Genomic DNA, 11190 nt, shown 5'->3' with positions numbered 1-11190 from the left:
CACCGCAAGTCTGTATAAAACTATATGATTTGATCAACTTATCAAAGCGTATATTCCAACTCCGAGATGCTTGCACTAGTTAGATAGATGGATCGATGGAGCTTGCACACCTTGTTAGCACCTTTAGGATCGACAAAACCTTTGGTTGCGTCATATACAACTCTTCTTTAAGAAATCCATTAAGGAAAAATGTATTTTTGACATCCATTTGTCAGATTTCATAAAATGCGGCAATTGCTAACATGATTTGGATAGACCAGGGCGTAGGAGCCTGGATTCGGCATCACCTCTGGGTGATCAGCTCTGCTCCAACTGATGGGCCTTTTGGACTAGTGCATGAACTCTGGAGTGCTTGACGCAACTGCGTTCACCTCTTGCTGCTGCTGGCGCCTGCTGTGTCGAACGTCGGCCACACTGGTGAACACCACATAGGCTCCATGCTCATCTAGGAACTCGTCTTGTATCGCGCCGACTGGCCTGACAGCTGGCTGCTGGGGCGCTGGTGGAGGAGGCGGCCCAGCAGGCGGGGGAGGGAGTAGGTCGTCTCCCTTGGCGATTCTGATCAGCCAGTGGCATTTCCGGGTGGTGTGGTCGACGGCTTCGCGCCGCTGTGGAACTTGCAGGGGCCATCCAGGGTCTGCTCGTAGGAGAAGGCCGGCAACCAGTTGGACTTGCCGCCTTTCTGCCGCCTCGTCGGAGGCTGTCCCTCCGGCTGCTGGTCTTCGACTGTTGCCACTTGCCGACTGTTGGAAGCCGGCTGCGGGGCCCTGCGCTTGTGGTCGTTTTGCTGCTGCCGCCGACTGGTGTCCCCAGCCGGAGTTCTTGGAGCCTAAGGGGCGACTTTGCCAGTCGCGCTGACTTGAATCTCCACCTTCATGGAGGAGTCGGCCGTGGCGTACTTGTCTGCTGTGATCAGCAGCTCATCGAGGGTCTCCGGCTCGTCGCAGAGGAGTTTGTGCTTGAGGAGGGTGCCTTCTCTGCACCCGACAGTAAAGTACTCGATAGCCTGCACCTCGTGCATGCCCTCGCAGGAGTTCCGAAGCTCGGCCCAGCGCGTGAGGTAGTCGCGAGTGGACTCGTTGGGGCCTTGCACGCACAAGGAGAGTTGGTGAGGCTTGGGAGGTCGCTTGTACGTGCTCGTGAAGTTGCGGACGAAGGCCTCGGTGAAGTCGACCCAGTTGTTGATGCTACGGGGCTTCAGACTGTTCAACCATGTCCGGGCCGTGCCCTGAAGCATGAGCGGAACATATCTCACGGCAACACGCTTGTTGCCGTTTGCTCTATTGACGGCCGTGGAGTAGTCAATCAGCCAGTCCTCCGGCTTCACGCTGCCGGTGTATTTGGGCGTGTCTCGGGGGAGCGTGAACCCTTTGGGAAAGGGCTCATCTCGGATGCGGGGTCCGAAACAGGGAGGACCCAACTCGTCTTCTTCTTCCAGCGCCAGGGATCGGCGGAGTCAGTCGATCCGGTGGCGGGCATCGTTCTCCCCGACTCCCTCTCGGCGGCCAAGGCGGTCGCCGAGAGTCGGATGCTCTACGGGTGGCGGGGAGACTCGCCTTTCTCTGCGAAGAGGGGGAGGCAGATAGTCGTCCCGCCGTTCCACCGCTTTGGGGCGGCCATCTTGGTCGCGCTCGATGGTGATGCGAGTCCGACTGTGGCTGACAGCCGGCTCCTTGTCTTTCTTTCCGCGGACCCCGCCAGTCGGCGTCCGAGACGTCGCACCTTCATCTCGGGGGGTGGCGGGTCGTCGTTTTGTCGCTGCAGCGCCTCCGTGCAGCAGCCGGCTTCGTTCTGCGCGGCAGCCGCGTCGAGGAGCTGGTGAACTCGCTTCGTCATCAGGCGGCGCTCTTCGCCCTCGTAGTTGTCGAGCTCATCCGCCGCCGCCTGGGCGGTGCGGATGTTCTCCGCAGGCATGGCATACACAGGGCGATGGGCCCCGAACAGGTTCGCGATTGCCACGCCGTGCTGCTGGACCGCGCCTAGGCGGCTAGGCCCAGGCGGAGCCGGCAAGCCACCCACGGCGCGATCCATCTCGCGTTGGTAGGCTTCTGACAAGCGTCTCATGCTTGCCAGCTTCTTTGCACCCTCGATGAGCTGAAGGCGCAGCGCCTCCAACGTCTCGGTGTCAGCGTCTCCCGGAATCGGCGCGGTGAGGTCTCGTAGAGCCGCATCGAGTGGGTCATGAGCTCCCTCGCCGGAACGCTCGCCGTGATCGAGGACGAGGACCTCCGTGACAGTGCTTTCGCCGCTCTCCGCGCAAGGGAGCGGCTCGTCGTAGACCACCATGTTGGTGGCGAACGCGTCGAGCGACGCGGTGTCGGAGTTGACCAGCATCGGGTCTGTGGATCCTATGGACTCCAGGTCCACGGCAGGCTTGCCGGTGACGTGGAGTTGGTCGAGGAGACCTGCGAGGAGGCTCTCGGGGCCGCTCGTGTCTGCGTCGCACGCAGGCTTATCGGAGAGGCGAATCTCGTCGATAAGCTCGGTGAGGCAGCTGGCCGCGCAGGCGATCTCAGCGCCGTGCAGCGCGTCGGCGCAGACTCCATCTAGCGTGCCGGGCTGGCTGTGCTCGCCAGGGAGAAAAAGGGTTCCCGTCCAGAGCAGGTCTCCGAGCGACGGTGCACCTCGCCCCATGGTGGGCGCCAAATGTCGGGGTTGGGTACGACATATGCCAAAGGATGGCTTATCATGGTGGGAGCGAGTAGAACGTCGCCGGTGCCCGAAAGCAGGATGAGGCGAAGACATGCACGCCGGAGGATCTTACCCAGCTTCAGGGCTCTCCGTGGAGATAACACGCCTACTGCTGCTCTGCGGGGTCTCCGCATGGTCACTATGGCAAAGTGAGTACAATGGTGCTCCTGGAGCTGTTTCTGGAGGTAGGAGAGGGAAAGGCTAGCTCTCTCCTTCCTACGTTCTGGGGACTAGTGCTATCTGGGTCCGAACCCTTTGCATGGGCTTCCTGGGGGTTTATATAGGCCTACTCCCCAGGGGTACAATGGTAATCCGGCTGGGCGCGGGTCCCAGCCGTCTGTCTCTAAGGCCGTCGTCTTCTCCACCGACTACTGGGGCTCGCCGACTGGCGGGCCCCGCCGACAGGCCTGGTACTGTAGCGGTGCTCCTGATGACGCTGGCTTGGTCATGAGGTCATGGCAACAGTGCCACCGTCTGGCGGGCGTTCACTGTCGCCATTCCCCATCTTGTCTGATTAATGGCGTGTGGGGCCCGTGGGAGGGGCCGGCCGACTCCAGGGGCCGACTCCCACGGGTCCGTCTTCAGGGCGCTCTTGCCGTCTTCTGTCTACCCGCTGACAGGCGGTCCCGCTGTCCTTGGGTCGTACAGGCAGGCATCGTGGGCACAGTGCGCCGCCCACTAAGGCTTAGGTCAGGGCCGGCATGGCAACAGTGCCGCGCCTCGATGGAGATCTCCAGCGATATGGCGCACTGTAGCCATGCTGGTCCTTCGTAGGCAGGGTAGAGACGGCCATGCTGTGACCGTTCCCCGCCCTGTCCCTGGGACTCGGCATATCCTGGAGTCATCCCTGGGACTCGGCATATCCTGGAGTCGTTCCTGGGACTCGGCATATCCTGGAGTCGTCCCTGGGACTCGGCATGAGTGGCGCAGCCTATCCCAATGTCTTGAAAGGTTCTGGGGCTCGGGTTAGCCTACCCGTGGCCCATTACTTCGACACTATGGCTCATGCATAGGGAATGACTTTCATTCTCTCTCTATCTTCTGCCGTGGTCGGGTTTTGAGTCTTACTCAACTTTATACCTTACAACTCAGGCAACAACTCCTTCTTTGACTAGTCCATTTTGAACTCCTCCAAAATCTTATCAAGGTATGTACTCATCGAAAGTCTTATCAAGCGTCTTAATCTATCTCTATAGATCTTGATGCCCAATATGTAAGCAGCTTCACTGAGGTCTTTCTTTGAAAAACTCCTTTCAAACAGTCCTTTATGCTTTCCAGAAAATTCTACATCATTTTCGATCAACAATAAGTCATTCACATATACTTATCAGAAAGGTTGTAGTGCTCCCATTCACTTTCTTGTAAATACAGGCTTCACCGCAAGTCTATATAAAACTATATGATTTGATCAACTTATCAAAGCGTATATTCCAACTCCGAGATGCTTGCACTAGTTAGATAGATGGATCGATGGAGCTTGCACACCTTGTTAGCACCTTTAGGATCGACAAAACCTTTGGTTGCGTCATATACAACTCTTCTTTAAGAAATCCATTAAGGAAAAATGTCTTTTTGACATCCATTTGTCAGATTTCATAAAATGCGGCAATTTCTAACATGATTCGGATAGACTTAAGCATCGCTATGAGTGAGAAAATCGCATCATAGTCAACACCTTGAACTTGTCGAAAACATTTTGTGACAATTCGAGCTTTCTAGATAGTAAAACTACCATCATCGTCCATCTTCCTCTTGAAGATCCATTTATTCTCAATGGCTTGCCGATCATCGGGCAAGTTCACCAAAGTCCAGACTTTGTTCTAATACATGGATCCTATCTTAGATTTCATGTCCTCAATCCATTTTGTGGAATCTGGGCTCAGCATCGCTTCTTCATAGTTCATAGGTTCGTCATGGTCTAGTAACATGACTTCCAGAACAGGATTACCGTACCACTCTGGTGCCGAACGTTCTCTGGTTGACCTACAAGGTTCGGTAGTACTTGATCTTAAGTTTCATGATTATTATCATTAGCTTCCTCTCTTGTTGGTGTAGGCATCACAGAAATGGTTTCTGTGATGAGCAAGTTTCCAATTCGAGAAAAGGTGCAGTTACACTACAAAAAAAAGACACATCCGTGACATTTAGGGCCGAAGGATTTTTTTCTGTCATGTTTATGACACTTCTATGATGATAATTGTGACAAAACCAAGTATCATCATAGATGTGGTGGGCTCCTACTTATATGACAAAAAATCATGACAGAAAATGGTCTTTTCGTCCTGGGCGGGCCGGAGACGTAGCTGCATGACATTCTTTGGGCCATCCATGACGGAAAAAACCGTAGTAGAAGGCGAGGAAAATATCGGGGAGTTCCCGGTTATGGTGGGTGGTCAGGGGCCGAGCAATGTGTGTTTCTCTCGTACACGTACGTGCGTGGGTGCGTTGGGCGTACGTGCGTTGGGCTCTAAGTGAACTCGAGCGAGGCGTTCACCTACTGAACCTGAGCGATTGCACTGCAGGCTATGTGTTACTGTACCCGAGCGACCGATCGATGGATGTTTGCTGAATCTGAATGAGCAATTCCTTCGCTACTGCTGCTAACTGAAGTCGATCGAACCTGCTGCCTCTTGGTGAATAGTGAGCATTGTTGGGGATTGGATGAACAGTCCCCTGTGGGGGGTGGTTGAACAGGACCCCGTGGTAGTAGAGGTCATGCCGCTGGATGAATAGGACCCCAATCGAGCCGGTTGTGGGTGGATGAACGGACCCCGTGGAGGGCTGGATGAACACGACCCCCTGGAGGGTTGGTTGAATAGTAGCCGCTAGAGGGCTGGATGAACAGTAACCCATGGAGGGGTGGTTAAACAGGACCCCGTGGAGAGGGCTGGTTGAATAGTAGTCGGTGGAGGAGCGGTGGAGGCTGGATGAACAAGAGCCCGTGGATGAACAGTCGCAGGTGGAGGCTGGAGGAGCTCGATGGTGGATGAACAGTAGCGTGATACGTCTCCAATGTATCTACTTTTCCAAACACTTTTGCAGTTTTTTTGGACTCTAACTTGCATGATTTGAATGAAACTAACCCGGACTGACGCTGTTTTCAGCAGAACTGCCATGGTGTTATTTTTGTGCAGAAACAGAAGTTCTCGGAATGACCTGAAAATCCACGGAGATTATTTTTGGAAAATATAAAAAATACTGGAGAAAGAATCAAGGCCAGGGGGCCCACACCCGGTCCACGAGGGTGGGGGTGCGCCCCCTCCCCCTAGGCGCGCCCCCCTGCCTCATGGGCCCCCTGGATGTCCACCGACCTCAACTCCAACTCTATATATTTGCTTTCACGGAGAAAATAAACCAGAGAGAAAGTTTCATCGCGTTTTATGAAACGGAGCCGCCGCCAAGCCCAAATCTCTCTCAGGAGGGCTGATCTGGAGTCCGTTCGGGGTTCCGAAGAGGGGGATTCATCGTCATCGTCATCATCAACCATCCTCCATCACCAATTTCATGATGCTCACCGCCGTGCGTGAGTAATTCCATCGTAGGCTTGCTGGACGGTGATGGGTTGGATGAGATTTAAAATGTAGTCAAGTTAGTTTTCTTAGAGTTTGATCCCTAGTATCCACTATGTTCTAAGATTGATGTTGCTATGAGTTTGCTATGCTTAATGCTTGTCACTAGGGCCCGAGTGCCATAATTTCAGATCTGAGCCTATTATGTTTTCATGAATATATGTGAGTTGTTGATCCTATCTTGCAAGTCTATAGTCACCTATTATGTGTTATGCTCCGACAACCCCGAAGTGACAATAATCGGGATACTTCTCGGTGATGACCGTAGTTTGAGGAGTTCATGTATTCACTATGTGTTAATGCTTTGGTCCGGTACTCTATTAAAAGGAGGCCTTAATATCCCTTAGTTTCCATTAGGACCCCACTGCCACGGGAAGGTAGGACAAAAGATGTCATGCAAGTTCTTTTCCATAAGCACGTATGACTATATTCGGAATACATGCCTACATTACATTGATGAATTGGAGCTAGTTCTGTGTCACCCTATGTTATAACTGTTACATGATGAACCGCATCCGACATAATTATCCATCACTCATCCAATGCCTATGAGCTTTTCACATATTGTTCTTTGCTTATTTACTTTACCGTTGCTGCTGTTACAATTACTACAAAACTGCTATCGCTACTTTTGCCACTGTCACCATTACTATCATACTACTTTGCTACTAAATACTTTGCTGCAGATACTAAGTTATCCAGGTGTGGTTGAATTGACAACTCAACTACTAATACTTGAGAATATTCTTTGGCTCCCCTTGTGACGAATCAATAAACTTGGGTTGAATACTCTACCCTCGAAAACTGTTGTGACCCCCTATACTTGTGGATTGTCAAGACTATTTTCTGGCGCCGTTGCCAGGGAGCATAGCTCTATTCTTTGAGTCACTTGGGATTTATATCTGCTGATCTCTATGAGGAACTTGAAAGACAAAATAACTAAGATTTTTCCCTCAACTACGAGGGGAGGTAAGGAACTGCCATCTAGCTCTGCACTAGATTCTCCTTCTGTTTTGAGTAAACTTACGACACCTAAACCTACTACTGCTATGAATTCTGATATGTCGCATGTTATTGATGATGCCACTTCTGCTATGCATGATACTTATGATGAAACTACTTCTATGCTTGATACTATTGTGCCATTAGGTGAATATTGATACGTCTCCAACGTATCTACTTTTCCAAACACTTTTGCCCTTCTTTTGGACTCTAACTTGCATGATTTGAATGAAACTAACTCGGACTAACGCTGTTTTCAGCAGAACTGCCATGATGTTGTTTTATGTGTAGAAAGCAAAAGTTCTCGGAATGTCCTGAATATCCACGGAGGCACTTTTTGGAAAATATAAAAAATACTGGCAAAAGAATCAAGACCAGGGGGCCCATACCCTGTCCACGAGGGTGGGGGGCGTGCCCCCTTGTCTCGTGGGCCCCCAGGACCTCCACCGACCTTAACTCCAACTCCATATATTCACGTTCGGGGAGAAAAATCAGAGAGAAAGTTTCATCGCGTTTTACGATATGGAGCCGCCGCCAAGCCCTAATCTCTCTCGGGAGGGCTGATCTAGAGTCCGTTCGGGGCTCCAGAGAGGGGGATTCGTCGCCGTCATCATCATCAACCATTCTCCCTCACCAATTTCATGATGCTCACTGCCCCGCGTGAGTAACTCCATCGTAGGCTTGCTGGACGGTGATGGGTTGGATGAGCTTTACCATGTAATCAAGTTAGTTTTGTTAGGGTTTCATCCCTAGTATCCACTATGTTCTGAGATTGATGTTGCTATGACTTTGCTATGCTTAATGCTTGTCACTAGGGCCCGAGTGCCATGATTTCAGATTAGAACCTATTATGTTTTCATGAATATATGTGAGTTCTTGATCCTATCTTGCAAGTCTATAGTCACCTATTATGTGTTATGATCCGACAACCCCGAAGTGACAATAATCTTGATACTTCTCGGTGATGACCGTAGTTTGAGGAGTTCATGTATTCACTATGTGCTAATGCTTTGTTCTGGTTCTCTATTAAAAGGAGGCCTTAATATCTTCCGTTAGGACCCCGCTGCCACGGGAGGGTAGGACAAAAGATGTCATGCAAGTTCTTTTCCATAAGCACATATGACTATTTATGGAATACATGCCTACATTACATTGATGAACTGGAGCTAGTTCTGTGTCACCCTATGTTATAACTATTACATGAGGAATCGCATCCGACATAATTATCCATCACTGATCCATTGCCTACGAGCTTTTCACATATTGTTCTTCGCTTATTTACTTTTCCATTGCTATTGTTACAATCACTACAAAACCCAAATTTTTACTTTTGCTACTGGTACCTTTATTATCATACCACCTTTGCTACTAAATACTTTGCTGCAGATACTAAGTTATCCAGGTGTGGTTGAATTGACAACTCAACTGCTAATACTCAAGAATATTCTTTGGCTCCCCTTGTGTCGAATCAATAAATTTGGGTTGAATACTTTACCCTCGAAAGCTGTTGCGATCCCCTACACTTGTGGGTTATCAAATATCTTGATGAACAACTTGCTAGGGTTAGAGAGAATGAAATTATTGAAGATGATATTACTGAAGATAGTGATGATGAAGGTTCTCCCCCTAAGTATGAATTGCCTGTTGTTCCTGAGGGTTATGTTATGGATGAAGAAACTGCTAGAGATCTTCTGTCTTGTAATGATAGATCTGATCTTAAGAAGTTACTAGCTAAACTTAAACAGAAATCTCTAAATGCTAGGATGAAATATGACCTACTTTTGCTACTTCGCCTATTTTTGTTACTGATAATGATTACAAATTCTTTGTTGATCCTGAGATAATTACTTTGGTTGAATCTGATCCTTTTTATGGCAATGAATCTGAAAGTGTCGTGGCACATCTTACTAAGTTAAATGATATAGCCACCCTGTTTAATAATGATGAGAAATCTCGCTACTATTATATCCTTAAGATATTTCCGTTCCCATTAAAGGGTGATGCTAAAACTTGGTTTAATTCTCTTGATCCTGGTTGTGTGCGTAGTCCCCAGGATATGATTTATTACTTCTCTGCTCATAAGAAACAAGCTTCCTTGAGGGAAATATATAATTTTGTGCAAATTGAAGAAGAGAGTCTCCCACAAGCTTGGGGGAGGCTTCTCCGATTACTTAATGCTTTGCCTAATCATCCTCTTAAGAAAAATGAAATACTTGATATCTTTTATAACGGACTAACAGATGCTTCCAAGGACCACTTGGATAGTTGTGCTGGTTGTGTTTTGAGGGAAAGAACAGTCGACCAAGCTGAATTGTTATTGAATAATATGTTGACTAATGAAAATAAGTGGACTCTTCCTGGTCCAATTCCTGAGCCTATTCCTAAACCAACTCCGAAGAAGAGGGGTGTTCTATTTCTTAGTCCTGAAGATATGCAAGAGGCAAAGAAATCTATGAAAGAAAAAGGTATTAAAGCTGAAGATGTTAAGAATTTACCTCCTGTTGAAGAAATACATGGTCTTAATATACCACCTATTGAAGAACACCTTGTCTTGATAACCCGACACAGGTAGTAAAGGTAAATTCTCTCTATAGATATGATAAAGTTAGAATCCCGTCTATTAAGTTTTCTAGCCAATGCTTGGATGAATTTGATGACTTTATGGCTAGACAAGAAAGTTTTAATGCTTATGTTGGTAGAGAATTAAAGAGTAATACTTACATGATTGGACGCTTGAGTGATTATATGGCTAGAGTTAAAGGTGAACTTAAACTCATTAGCAAATATGCTTCTATGGTTACCACTCAAGCAGAACAAGTACCTAAAGCTCAAAGTGATTTGCTCAATGAATTGAATAATAAACATGATTTTGCTATTAGAGTGGCTACTAGAACTAATAAAATGACTCAGGAACCTTTGTATCCTGAAGGCCACCCTAAGAGAACATGTTGAGTCATCACCCTTCTTATTAAAAAGCACCCGCTGGAGAGCACAGTATCATTTGCATTCATTATTATTGGTTTATATTGGGTATGACTTGACTGGATCTCTTTTACCATGAATTATAATGTTTAGTCAGTCCTTGATCTTTAAAGGTGCTCTGCATTTATGTTTTGCGGTCTCAGAAAGGGCTAGCGAGATACCATCCTGTCATATTATATTATGATTGTTTTGAGAAAGTGTTGTCATCTGAGTTTTATTATTATTGCTCGCTAGTTGATTATGCCATTGATATGAGTAAACATGAGACCTAAGTGTTATTTTGAATATGGTTAGTTCATAATCTTTGCTGAAAACTTGAATGCTGGCTTCACATATTTACAACAACAAGAGCAACCAGAATTTCTAAAAGTTTTTCTTTATCACTTTCAGTTTATCAACTGGATTGCTTGAGGACAAGCAAAGGTTTAAGCTTGGGGGAGTTGATACGTCTCCAATGTATCTACTTTTCCAAACACTTTTGCCCTTGTTTTTTACTCTAACTTGCACGATTTGAATGAAACTAACCCGGACTGACATTGTTTTCAGCAGAACTGCCATGGTGTTATTTTTGTGCTGAAACAAAAGTTATCGAAATGATCTGAAAATCCACAGAGATTATTTTTGGAAAATATAAAAAATACTGGCAAAAGAATCAAGGCCAGGGGGCCCACACCCTATCCATGAGGGTGGGGGGTGCGCCCCCTCCCCCTGGGCACGCCCCTGCCTCGTGGCCCCCCTGGATGTCCACCGACCTCAACTCCAACTCTATATATTTGCTTTCACGGTGAAAAAAATCGGAGAGAAAGTTTCATCACGTTTTATGATACGTAGTCGCCGCCAAGACCTAATCTCTCTCGGGAGGGCTGATCTAGAGTCCGTTCGGGGCTCCAGAGAGGGGGATTCGTCGCGGTCGTCACCATCAACCATCCTCCATCACCAATTTCAT

Source organism: Triticum dicoccoides, chromosome 5B (genome assembly GCF_002162155.2).
Source record: "Triticum dicoccoides isolate Atlit2015 ecotype Zavitan chromosome 5B, WEW_v2.0, whole genome shotgun sequence".
NCBI lineage: Eukaryota > Viridiplantae > Streptophyta > Magnoliopsida > Poales > Poaceae > Triticum > Triticum dicoccoides.
This window is presented reverse-complemented; position numbering follows the sequence as displayed.